At 36.7% G+C, this 13,787-nt stretch overlaps 1 long non-coding RNA gene across 1 annotated transcript in view; it reads left to right on the top strand.

The window, feature by feature from the left end:
- The window catches only part of LOC107309912 (uncharacterized), an 80,263-nt gene extending 67,425 nt beyond the window's left edge, over window positions 1-12,838 (top strand). Inside the window, exon 2 of the long non-coding RNA XR_001553391.3 lies at window positions 12,721-12,838. This is a non-coding gene — a long non-coding RNA (uncharacterized LOC107309912). The remainder of the gene's footprint in view (window positions 1-12,720) is intronic.
- Window positions 12,839-13,787: the final 949 nt, after the last annotated feature.

Genomic DNA, 13,787 nt, shown 5'->3' with positions numbered 1-13,787 from the left:
GTATTTGTGAGGATGTGGCCACATTGCACTGTGATGTGTTTTCATAGAGAATAAATAAAAATAGCACATTTTTGCAGGGATCTCTTCCCTGAAGTTTCTCTAACAAATTCTTGTGACCTTAAGGAGGCAAAGCCAGAAAATATGGCATACTCAACTGCATTGTAAAACGAACAGCATGTCTAGTGGGAGATGCAGTCCAATATGTTTTACTGCTGTGATATCCTTCTGTGATCCTTTTTAGGAAGAATCCTCAATATAATAAACAGAAGTTTCAGTGTAAACAGCATTCCTTAAACCAAACAAAACTTAATCAGATTGTATCGATGGCTAGAATAAGCTAACGGAAACATTACAATTGAGAAGTGAATCACAAGCACTTTAATAATTGAAATTTCCTGAAAAAACTATGTAAGTTATTTTCAGGAACTTTTCTGATAAAAATACGTATTCACTATAAAGAACATTTGGTAAGGAGACTGAAATAGCATGGTACATAATAAACATAGAGCTATCTCATTTAGGACAGAACAAAGACATGAAAACAGAAAGCAGAATCTGTAGCAGAAGCAGGTAAAGAATAGAAAAAGAAAAAAAAAAACAAAACTCCAGAGTTCCCAAGCAGAAGAACTCATACAAAGCATTTTTGGCCCTATCCATCCCTATCAAATAACTGTGTACTTCTTGTAATCTCAGTGTTTTCATTGGCAACCATGAAAAAAACTGTCATAGAGGTAAAGGGTGGAAACAGCTGGGTGGAGATAGATCACATATATATTGAACAGAGGTAATGAAGGTGGAGGTATAACAGTTCAGTGTATGCACCAATAAGTCAAAGGAAGGCTCATTTTAATGTACAGCTTTATAAGACATCTGAGTGAACTGACAGTGTTTAACAGATGGAGGGGTGAACTGTTCAGGAAGAGATCTGGTTTAATAAATCTTACTGAAATTAAGATGACAGAGTGATTCGTCAGCTAACCTTTAAAACAAACTTCTGTTTATTGCATGAATGACAGCACTAAAGGAACATAAAATTTCCAGAGATGTTTTTTTTCTTTCAGAAGATGTGGCAATTAGTATTTTCTTGGAAAAGATTCCTGAGCTAATTAAGCAGAAGTCCACAGTAGACCTTTGTTCTAAAATGAACTAACCAATGAGAACACATTAAACTTGGCGAAGTAACTAATTTGCATCTAATCTAACCTTTGTTTATGTAGAGTAGGTAGAAATAAATGGATGTTTATTCTCTCATTAAATAAGTGTGGAAGCTCAAATATTGAGGATATTCTCTTAAAATCTAAAGGCTACACAGTACCAGCCTTGGACTCCTTTTTGTGACAGTACACATTTCTCCAGGTCTCTTCCTTCCAGCCTGTTTCCTTTTGTTACTACTGAAGTTGTTTCTTTTTGTTTGTTTGTTTTTGTTTGTTTGTTTTGTTTGTTTGTTTGTTTGTTTTTTCCTGATTATATGTTTTTGGACTGTAGTTGCAGTTGTCTAAAGTGCTTTAATCTCCCAAGAGCCCTCTACCCTCAGCTTATTTCAGATGTGCTGATACTGGGATTTCCTGTCTAAGCATGAGTATAATCCGAATGGTGTGTTACAGAATACTTATGATTTTGTGGGATTAACCTTCTGTTGAGGAATTCAATAAGTCATTTCTTATTTTCTCCTCTTAGTATTACAGTGGCTTTCCAACTTGTATGAAATGCATTAATACTATCTGCTGCAGTTCAAATTGACAAATACGCACTTCAGGCCTCTCTGCTGACTATTGATCTTACCACAGTGAGTTCCATCAGAAAAAATTTGGTCCAACCTGTCTCCTGGCCTTTAATTTCCAGTGTGATTGTTAGTCACTCAGATGCTGCCTTGGCCTTTGAGTGTCTGAGTAGGCAGAGCAGCTGCAGTAATAGAAATACTAGATGTGAGGACAGAAAGCTAAGAGCTGTGACATCCTGAACTGCTGTAAGAAATTCTGATCATCTGGTAGTCTCCTGACATCAAACACTGCTTGCTATTTAAGAAAATTAGTTTATAACTCTGTTAATTATTACATGACCTTAAAATGAACAAACTCTGTTTTAAACTGGTATGTAGTGAAGTAAAATTTCATGATATGCATAATGAAAATTAGTAGTTATATGTGGTAGTGTCCATATAGCAGTACAAATACCCCTGGCTTAGGGTGACTTGTGGAAGTGTTCTGTGTTTTGAGCCCAGATCACACATGTAAGTTGTCAGGCAGAATGCACCGTGAATGATTTTCATTGCTGAAAAAATTCTTCACCCATCTTTTTAATGATTTGACTTAATGTGAATAACCACATTTATAGGAGGAACTTTATTTCAATTTGCTTAAGAGTTGACAGGAGAAACTCATTATTTTCTCAGAGAAATGCTTTTATGTAACAAAAAAATCATAATGTCCCTTTTGAGGAAGAAGATGCTTTACTTTTTTCTGTTTTAGTCCTTTTTCAAATGAAAAAGTCATAACATTAGAAGCTCTTTGTGCCTTAGCTTTCTTAAAGTTTTGAAATATTCTTTACCATCAACCCAGTAGTAAATATTATTTTGAAAATGTTTGCTTTGTACAAAAGCCCAGCTCATTAATTTCTGATTCAAGAAGAATATTAAAGAAGGTGTGGGGGTTTGACTTTCCCCCCCTTTTCCAAATCTGCCTTTTGATTACTGTTGTGATTTTTAATTGCACTTTCCCAGTGTCTTGCACCTTTCAGTTGTTTTAAAAATTAAGCTATGAATTAAAAAAATAAAAATAAAATAGGGAAAGAAGAAATTTCAGTTACTGGAAGAAAATCCAATGCTATGTTGAGTGATGCTGTCTAACAAATAAAACAGAAATGATGCTGGGAGGGGGGAGGGCACTGAATGATTCTAGGATCTTTTCTTTCCTCATGTTGTTTCTTTTAGTGATGAAAATGATCTATTCTCTCTAAAACAGCTATTGTCCTTTGTGCTTTTCCTCAGCAGTTCTGGTGCTGCCACTTTACTGTAGAAATGTATGAAACATTAAAAGCAACATCAGAACCTGATGTGGCATTGTAGGGTTTCCCTGCAGGCTTCCCTTTTCTCAGATCTATCACAGCAGCATCATGGTGCAAATAGTGCCCAGAAGTCCTCTGTCACCAGTTCCTACTGCTGCCTAAACTGGTTGCTGCTGTCTTAGACCCCCTCCAGGTCTTTAACAGCCTTACCAGTCAATTTGAGCCTCACATTTCTCTTTCTATTTCCAGCATTATTGCACTGTAGTATCACAGCATTACGGTTTGCATTTTCGCTTTCTCAAGATCATCTCATGTGCCCTGGGGTTTTCATCTTCTTGTGTTTCTTCTTGCTCATCCAACCATTTTTTACCTATTCTGTTGGCTGCCTATATCTAATGCTTTAATTGCTTTTCTCTCTCATTCAAATCCTACTCTGTTATTCCTTGTCATATGTCTAAATATCATCTATTTTGTGATGTTTCACTGACTTCTGAAGTCTTTTCAGTCTGTCCCCTTACCCACAGCAGTTTCCATATAGCTGCAACTCCACACATTCAAGGAGCATTCTTGACCTAAAAGGACTTTTTTACTGCTCGTAAGATTTATCTCTATGAAGCTACCTGCCAGGTTAGCAACTTTTAAATTGTAGGCTTCCTAGGACAAGAACTATATTTTTTGTTGTATATATTCTGGAAACTGTATGGAATAATAATTCTGGTAGCAGCTGATACTATATACCAATACAGACTGAACAAATGTTAGAGCTTACATGCGATGTATACATAAGTACAGAATAGGAAATGAGATACTTACTTCCTTGAGCCAGGGGCATGAGATAAGTGAGCATTCTGGCTTCTCTGTCTGTCTTCTGACACCTCCTGTGTAGTAACAAGCCCTGACCACCTTAAGATACCACCTGGTGTCTGATGTGCATAATCTGGAGATACAGATCTGACACAGTTCACAACTCTGTCTTTCCTTCATGTCTGAGTCAGGATCCCTATTGAAGCAAGAGCAAAGCACTGCAGAACAGAGGAATATGCACTGTCCAATGCACGCGGATTGGAAGCCCAGGCCAGACTCAGCATGATTCATCACTCGCACCCAAAGCGAATCCTTTTATATTGCTTCAAGCTTAGCAGCTCAATCAAACACTATTCTACCTGCATGTACTCACAAGCAGCCTTTTCCTTTTCTGTAACTTCACAGAATTGTCTCTTTTTGTCCATCCTCCCTCTGCTCCAGAAAAAATATAATCTGCATGTGGGGTTGCCAGTTAAACAAACTCTGTTGTATGTTCAGTTAATGGAGTGATTACTCAGTTATTAGAAATCCTGTTTCTCTACTGCCTTGCACCATAGGAAATCATATACACCTCAGTCATGCAAGTGTGTAAGTAAGGAAATGTAAGTCAGCCAGCACTGGCACCCATTGGACCATTTCCATTAGAGGGATTTAAGGTGGTTGTGTTGCCTTTAATGAACTAGCTTGCTTACTGACTACAGACTTTACAAAGCAATGGAAGAAGAAATATGACTTGCCCTTTTATAGTCTTTTGATTACTTATTGAGTTACTGCTGTCATCTTCTGTCCTAGAGGACAGTAGGAATTTTGCTGATGACAAAGAGTGGATTATCAGTAAGAGAAAAGATTCCATTTAGCAGTGTGGTTTTTGCCTCTCAGGCAGCTCTGTTGTTCCTGTGTTTGAATAATGTGGACACGAATGAATGGCAAATGATGGATTACTTTCAAAATCTTGACATTTTTGTCTGTGTGCACATGCCATTGTCTCTCTCTCTCTATATATATAATTTTATTTTTAACGTAACACATCAGTGGTTTAACTGGAACAGAATATCATACAGAAAGCACAATGTTAATATATTGTCATCTCTGGGCATTTTCTTTCTATTGGATTTGTTTTCATTTGTGCTGTCAATTATACATGTAAATTAAGCTGCTAAATCTCTATCTAAAACATAATTTTTCACTTCAAATTTAAAATCTTGTATTAAACAGTACAGTACCTAACATCTCTTCTGGAGATTTCAATTTTTCCTTTTATTTTCTATTACAGTGACACTGGTTTTTGGCTTTTCAGTTCTGAAGTGTTAAAATGTATGTTTGGATTATCCTCTCAACTTTTAATTGTACATATACTGAAATTACTTAAAAGTCAAAGCAGATAGATTACATTTTAGAGTACTTACACAAAATGCACATGCCATGTTTCATAAATATCTCATTCCACATGAGGAATCAAGATTAATTGCAAAGCTGCCAAATATTTTATGTGATGTTACACAAAGTCCAGACCATTGGATTGTTTGAGGTCTTTGCCAAACTTTTCAATCAAGGTTTATACATCTAGTGCAAAATTAAGTTTGTATCAGTAAGGATATTTAAGTAGTGAAAAAATAATCCCAAGAATGCTTTACTAGGTGATGAGTTCTAATTTCTGAATGATAGATCATGAAGTAAAATTGTATTTAAAGCAGATTTCTCCAGATGTAAGTAATTTATTTTACTTTTACTAGGACTTCTGCAGTTTATGATATGATCGTACAGTAAAATTACCAAAGCACTAAAATCTAGATTTTATTTCTTTCTTCTTCTGTTCTTTTTTTAACATGTATGTAAAATATGAAGAAAACACAGCCGAAGTGTAGACTCGTACATATAGTTCTTGCAAACTAGCAATTGTTGAACTCTTTTAAAACTAGAGATTCTCTGGAATCCATTAATAATAACATGAAGCTTGTGATTTGACTGGTATTATACCGTGTAGAAATGAGAATATATATAACTTCAGAATCACATAAAAAAAATGAAAGATGGTATGTTGTATGAACATCTGTAAACATTTTATACTTGGGATGAGCTTTCCTTCTGACCTAGTGTATTTGAGATGAGACACTAATTTAGTTTTATAGGTTGGGCTCTGTTAGGATCATCTTTGTGCTTTGTTATGCACAAAATCTATGCTTTTAAAAATTTTGTACATAGATGTGTATTGGGTTTTCTGAATTCAGACTCTAGAAGACTTGTTCCCAGAGATGTCTATGAATGAGGTTTATACTGCAGATACAACATGACACAGATCCATAAAAACCAATGTACTGGCAGAACTCTGGGAGCAGAATTATGCTGTTGCTGGTAACTGAGGCCTTACTGTTCATCTGCAAAGTGAAACTTGCACAGCCAGAATTGCTGTTTATGCAAAATCACTGGTTTTAGGTTAATGAAGGAAGGGAACTAGACCAGACAAAAAATTCTGATCAGCACAAAAAAGCTGAAGTGATAGGTGTTACTGTACAAGAGCTACCACATTCCTGTAAAATAATTAGAATGTTACACATATTGAGCTCTAGCTGAGATTCATGGAAGTGTTATTCCCTTGGATCTTCCACCTCAGTTGTGGCAGAGGTGAATAAGTTGTTTGATGAGAGATCAAATCTAGACCTAGCACACATGCTTTTCTACAGTATTCTTATTTTGTTGGTTATTTATGTAACTGTTTGTTTTTTTTCCATGTGTTTTTTCTTTCTGCTACCATATTATATTTATTTTCCTTTAAGACTAAGAAATACTAAAAATAATCCTGTAGCTGAATGTCTGCCCATGTTAATACTAAGTAGTTGTATTTTTCAACAACATTGTTTTTATTAGTTTTCTCATGACAGGCTTGTAAGAGTGTTTTATCTTCAATATTTTTGCTATTTAAGTAGGACTGTAGAAATAAATTCCATTACTCACATGCTTGAAGCAAAGCAAGCATAAATGTGCTCACAGAAGCAGGATAAAAATGAATACACAAAATAGCATGCTGAGAGAATATTTTTTTAAAGGTATAGATTATGAAACCTATGAAGAAGTTCATAAACAAGAACCTGTCCCTTGCATGTCATTCCTTAATGAAAATGAAGCAGGTTCCTTGAAAATGAGGTTGTCATATATAAAGAGATGTATTTCATTCTCTAAAGGTAATTTTCCACATTTTATTCTAACGCTTCACTTTTTATTTGCATTCCTAGAAATGCAAATTCCTCATGTTACTTGTTTATTTATTTATTTTAAATCACTTTAATGAGAGTGGGAAACGAATTGTAAGAACTGAAGAAATGAAAAAAAGCTAAGACTATCTGCAGCCATCGTCTCATGAATATTTCTGCTTTTCAATACACATACGTAATAAATTCATGACTGAGCCAGAAAATTGTTTCTAAACTTATTACAAGAAAGACATCAAGGCTGTGGAGTGTGTCCAGAGAATATTAACAAAATTGTGAAGGGTCTGGAGCACAACTCTTATGGGTAGTGGCAGAGGGAACTGGGATTGTTTAGTCTGGAGAAGAAGAGGCTTAGAGGAGACCTGATTGCCCCTTACAGTTATCTCAAAGGAGGCTGTGGTGAAGGGGGGTTAGCCTCTTTTCCCAGATAACAACAGGATTAGAGGGAACAGCCTCAAGTTGCTCCTGGGGAGGTTCAGATTGGATATTAGGAAAAAGCTCAAAAGAGTGGTCAGGTGCTGGAAAAGGCTTCCCAGCGTGGTGGTTGAGTCACCATTCCTGGAGGTGTTCAATAAATGTTTAGATGTTGTACTAAGGGTTGTGGTTTAATGGGGAAATATTGGTGACAGGTGGATGGTTGAACTAGATTCTCTCGAGGACTTTTCCAACCTTAATGATTCTATGATTCTCTGATAACAAATAGTTGACATTTTCACAAATCTGTGGTCATGTAAAAGCTGACTAGCTCAAATATTTGCTAAGCGTATGGTAATAATAATATGAGTATACGTAATTCTAATCACACTGCTTGAACTATCATGTATGTTTAAAATAAATTGGCTTTTCAATGAAGTTTTAGCAAAAGTTGTAAAACATGCATTCTTGCTTATCATATGAAGTAGATGGTTATAAAACTCTAGAATGAGGAACATGTTATTTAGCAAAGTGGTACTTACAATTTTGGTCCAATTTTCTTTGTCTTGGAGCTACAGCCCGAAGATGAAAGCTTATTCTTTAAGACCTTATTCTTTGCTGTTAAGAAGGCCTGTTTCATGTCATTCTGCCTTCCAGAGATTTTCTTTCATGTCCACTAGCTAGCTATATTCTCACACACATTGCTTTGTATATAATGCAGTATTCATGTACTGCAGGTCAGACTCGTGCTTGAAGAAATAGATGCCTAAAGCAAAACTATTATGGGTTGTAGGTATCTATGTCCAAAACCAAATTCCAGTAAGAGATTTCTCAGTTGGCATTTAAAACTAGAAGCTGGTAGTTTCCAATATGCCAAGTTGTCTTTCTTTAAGCTTTTGAAGAACAACTCTAATCTTAGCAATGGATAGTTAAGCTTCTGGCTTATGCCTAATTGAATCTAATTGAAGTCAGAGACTGTGGATTTCTCCTCTTAAGTTGTTTGCAGAATACAAAACATCATCAGCATGCTAAAAAAAGCAGGCTCACATACAGCAGTTGTAGTTGCCTGAAAGAGAGGAAGATGACACATTCCTACTGAGCATTAGGGCCACAAAGATTATCAGAGGGCTGAAGCACTCTCCCTTTTCTCCATGAAGACAGGCTGAAGGGCCTGGTCTTGTTCAGCCTGGAAAGAAGAAGGCTGCATGGTGATCTAATTGCAGACTTTCAGTACTTAAACGGAGCCTAAAAACAGGAGGGGAGTCAACTCTTTGAAAGGGTAGATAACAGCAGGAGGAAGGGAAATAGTTTTAAGTTAAAGGAGGGAATATTCAGGTTGGTTCTTTGCTAGGAGAGTGGTGAGGTGCTGGAACAGGCTGCCTGGAGTGGTTGTGGATGCCCTGTCCCTGGAAATGTTCAAGGCCAGGTTGGATGGAGCCCTGGGCAGTCTGGTCTAGTAGTTAATGTGGAGGTTGGTGGTGGTGGTGGCCCTGCCTGTGGTAGGAGCTTCATGATCCTTGAGATCCCTTCCAACCCAGGCCACTCTGTGATTCTGTGTGATTAGTTATTCCACAGGGTGGGAGAAATAAGATGCAGCATAGTCTCTATTTGCAAAGCTTCAGTTCTGCTACCTCAGGCATGGACAGCTTGTGGTCTTCAGGCCACAAGATCACAAACTTTTAACATTATTATGTGAATTTTAGCAGTATTTCTTATGAGTTGATTGCATGTAGCTTAAGTGTGAACTGCATAGGCAAAAACAGAGTGCTGTGGAGGGGAGGGTGCAGTGCAGCGTGAAATCTGCATCTTGTGACTGCAACGCACACTTGGTTAAATCAAAACCCATATGTATTACACATTACATGTGCTTATGCCACTTAGCAAGAAAAATGCGGTGATTGCCAATAGTAATATTCAACTTACCTACGTATGTGCATGCCTGGGAAGACATTAGTCTTTTGTTATTAAGCAGACACATACAAGTTTTATTATTTAATTATTAATTAATTATGCACATTACAGGTGCATTTATTCAGTTTTTCTCAGAAGTTATAGATATGCCAAATTTTATATGTATTCAGAGGACATATTTTTCATTTCCTGACAGGAACATAATAATTTAAATGTTTTATGGTAAAAGAAAAACCAGAAAAGTACAAGATAAAAAACAATATATTCATTTCAAAATATTAGAATTAATACATGTCAAAACGAGGAATAATTTCAAAATGTTCTTATATAAACCTGGCTTTGTGGTCATGTAAGGGGGAACAAATATAAAACTGCCAAAAAAATAACTGATCTACAAGATTTCTGAATGTAGATTAATAGGGTACCACCTGCTAGTAACAGAAGAAACCCAGGGAGTACAGTGTGGGAATGTCAAAACATTATTACATGTGGGCTGAAAGAGACCACAACATCTATGGTGTCCACATCTTGGCACATTACAAATACAGTTGCGATCAGATATTCAACACAAAGAAAAATTTGATGGTGTCTCTACTAGACTTTTATAAGACTTTTCTTACCAAAGAATAATGTCCCTTGCTTTGCAGTCATGCCTTATTCATGTCATCACTCTTTTGGCAGGGCATACATTTGTGAACAACTGTTTTCAAGAATGAAGTACAGGAAGGGTAAAATTAGATCAAAAATCTCATGAGAACTTGCCTGGAATTGCACTTATATCAAACTAGACACTACTGCATTAGTTTCACAAAACACAAGTCAAGTATCCCACTAGTTTTATTTTTTGTTGCCCTCTTATGCTTGTTGAAATCACATGAAAAGAGTCAACTTGAGCAGTTAGGTAATTATAACTCTGATTTCAGAGCAGATATGCACTGTTGGCAAAAATGAAGAATAAACATGGAAGGGACAGAAGGTTGACAAGGAAAACCAATAAAATCATGCAGGAATATGAACATTACTGAGAGCAGAGTGTGAGTTAAACTATGAGGTATCGAGGTGTGCTTTTGATGAGATTTTCAAAAGCCCTTCATGTTGATCTAATGCTACTTCAACTGAAGTACCAGCAAAAATGCAGCAGTTTGCGAAACCTAGCACAATGTGCAATAGAATTCTGCAAGAACTGTCATTCTGTATCAAGGCACATGAAGTGTAATCATCTTACAGTAGGGCCCTTGAATTGGTCATTGGCAGTAAGAGGGAAGTGCTGCTGTTGCTTTGCTTTGGCAGTAATTTCAAAAGCAGGTGAGCTCTATGTGTTTGTTCTTGACATTGTTAAAGCAACAGCAGTGTGTGAAAGCAGGCTTCATTTAGGTGACACAGACTGTGCTACAAAATAAGTTTCTTAAAGGAGCAACACACCATGTTCAGTTTTTCCAAGAAAACAGTCTGTTGATTGTCATAGAACATTAACAAATTCTTTTTATTTTGGCTGGATTTCTTGTGAGTCAACTTCTGCAAGCTTTTCATTGTTCCTGTGCTGAACACAGGAACTACTGCTGTCTTCAAGGGCAGGTTGCTAGGCTATAAAGCTTACAGACAGTTTCTTTGAATGAATCTTAGGATCAATTTTCTCTTCCCTCCTGCCTATGCAATTTGACAAAAATTGAGAATTCAGAGCATTCTTTTTCTCTCTTTGAAAATTTTAATTTTATGGAATTAAGTAACAGAAACACAACCCTTTTGGTAATGGCTAGAGAACTTATCTCTCTGTATTCTAGGACTCCATTACGTGATGTTGAAGCAATGCTGAGTTATTTTTAGGAGAGCAGAGCTGTAGCAACTTCTTTTATTTTCTCCTTTATATTCCTTCTTCCTTCATCCCTCCCATTTTCCTTTCCAAATTAACTAAGTGATTTGATTGGAACAGATATAATGTAAGCCTTTACACTTTGGCTTGCATCTAATAGCTTATGGCAGATATTTTCTATTCTTAGAAGTGAGATTTCATCTCAAATGCCATCAATAACAAACTGGTGATTTGCTCTTATAACCAGAATAGTTTAGCAAATCCAGCAAAATATTTTTGTTGTAATCAGGGCTCACTGCAAATTAGAAATGAGGATTGATGACTAGGAAACAAAGGTAGAAAGGAAAAACAACGAAAAAATGGAAGTAACATTGTTACTCACAAATCTGTTTAATCCTTTCCTTCTGAGTCCAAATACCCATAATGTTCATTACTTTTGCCCTAATCTTAGTATACGTCATTGAGACTGGAATTTAAGTTAGGAGGAGAAAAAAAGTGTGTGTAAATTGCTCCTTATTCAATCCAGAACTACATGTTGCAGAGGTAGCAGTGGAGAAACAGTGAGCACAGAGACTATCTGAAAGACAAATTCTACAATAAATTGGAAGGACTAAAATCTGGAAGTCTGTGCTAATTAATCACATAGTTGTAGAAAGACTTGCATTGAAATTTTAACACTCTTGTCACAGGTAGGGTTGCCAGCAGCTATATCAAGTTCTAGATCAGATTGCCCAGGGCTCCATTCAGTCTGCCTTTAACACCTGCAGGGACTGCTCATCCACAACCTGTTTGGACAGTCTGTTCCAGCATGTCACTGCTATCTTCAGTAAAAAGTGACATCCAATCTAAATCTTCCTTCCTTTAGTTTAAAACCATTCTCCCTTGTCCAATCACTCCGACTGTATAAAAAGTTGATTACCTTCCTGCTTCTAAACTCCCTTTGAATATCGGAAGGTAGCAATGAAATCTTCCTGCAGCCTTCTCTTTTTCGGGCTAAACAAGCCCAGTTCCTTCAGCCTTTCTTCATAGGGAAGATTCTCCTGTACTTGGACCATCTTCATGGCCCTCCTATGAACCCTCTCCTAAAGCTCAGTGTATTTCCTGTGCTGGGAGCCCCAGACTCAGAGGCAGAACTCCAACTTAGGTGCCATGAGGACAGAGTAGAAGAGGACAATCACCTCCCTTGCCCTACTGGCCACCTATCTTCTGAGCGAGCTCAGGATACCACTGTCCTTTCAGGTTGCAAGTGCAAACTGCTGGCTCACATTAAGTTTCTCATCTGCCAGAACTCCTAAGTCTTTCTCAGCAGGGTTACTCTCAAGGAGTTCTCCCAGTCTGTATGCATGTCTGGGATTACCTTAACACAAATGCAAAACCTTGCACTTTGCATTGTTAAACCTCATTAGGTTCACAAGGGCCCACTTTTTGAGCTTTTAAAGGTATCTCTGGATGGCATCACTTCCTTCTGTTGTCTCAATCACACCACTCAGCTTTGTGTCATCAGAAAACTTATTGCAAAGCACTGTCAGATTCATTTAAGACTTTTTTTTTTTTTTTTTTTTGTCATTTCAGGAATCCTCACAAGACAGTATGCTCATCTGAAAAGCGGACCTGATTGCTTTTCTTAAAGGAGGAAGTTCTTCTGGAAAAGAGATTTGTCATTCCTTGCAAGTAGAGTGTTTCAAAATTATGTTACTAATGTCTATGGTTTGAGTTGTTCTCTATGGAAGGGAAATGCAGGTTGGTAACAGGCTTCTGTGTGTATAAAGTCATTGTCTTTTAAAGTCAACTATGGCAAAAACATTGATGCAAACTATTAAATTTGGTGGCACTGCAGCAGAGTATGATCAACAGCATTTGGCTTTCCATCTCATCAACCAGAAAAGTGGAAATCAATGAATTAACAGAAGTGACAAAAGAGATACTCACTTGTTTAGTACAGGTATGATAGGAACTGAGGGGGAATTTGGCTACTTTGACTGCCAGAAATTGCAATTTACTTTCAAGCTTAGAGCTTTAAGCGCAATCTGTGTCAGGCTGTCTTCCTGAAGAGTGAAGATAAACTTTAGAATCAAATAATAAAAATATATGATTCAAAATGAGTCACAAGTTTGGATTTTGTGTCTGGATCAGTAGCAGAGGAGACATCATGCATCAGAGGAAGTCTCTGAAATCAGAAGGAAAAAAGAGATCTGGGTAAGAGCACACAGTTTAGAGAAACACTTAAACAGTGGGTTACAACAGGCTGTGAAAACATATTTTAAACATCCTGAATACAAAATCAAGCTCTTGGTAGTTTCCAAAATAATAAAAAATACAATTTTGCTACTGGGTAGTAACTGTGTTTAAGCAGTTATTTCAATATTGCTCAATAAAAATATTGTTCAGCTTATGTTTATCCTTTCAGAACAGAGGTATTTCTGTTCTGTTTCTTTCAATTTACTTCTATTTTCTCTCTTTTTCTGCATTCTTTCCTCTTCATTTTCCTCACTACAGCAGAATCTATTTCCAGCTGCTACAAGCTTCACACTTAATTATAGACTTATTTATCCTACTAAAATAATTAGTACCAAAATTGCTGTGCTGAACTGGATACTTTTTGAACACTATCATTAGATTTCAGAGACTATGCCCACAAT

The sequence above is a fragment of the Coturnix japonica genome, chromosome 2, assembly GCF_054131305.1.
Source record: "Coturnix japonica strain WE chromosome 2, WE-NBRP24, whole genome shotgun sequence".
Taxonomy (NCBI): Eukaryota; Metazoa; Chordata; class Aves; order Galliformes; family Phasianidae; genus Coturnix; species Coturnix japonica.
This window is presented reverse-complemented; position numbering and strand designations above follow the sequence as displayed.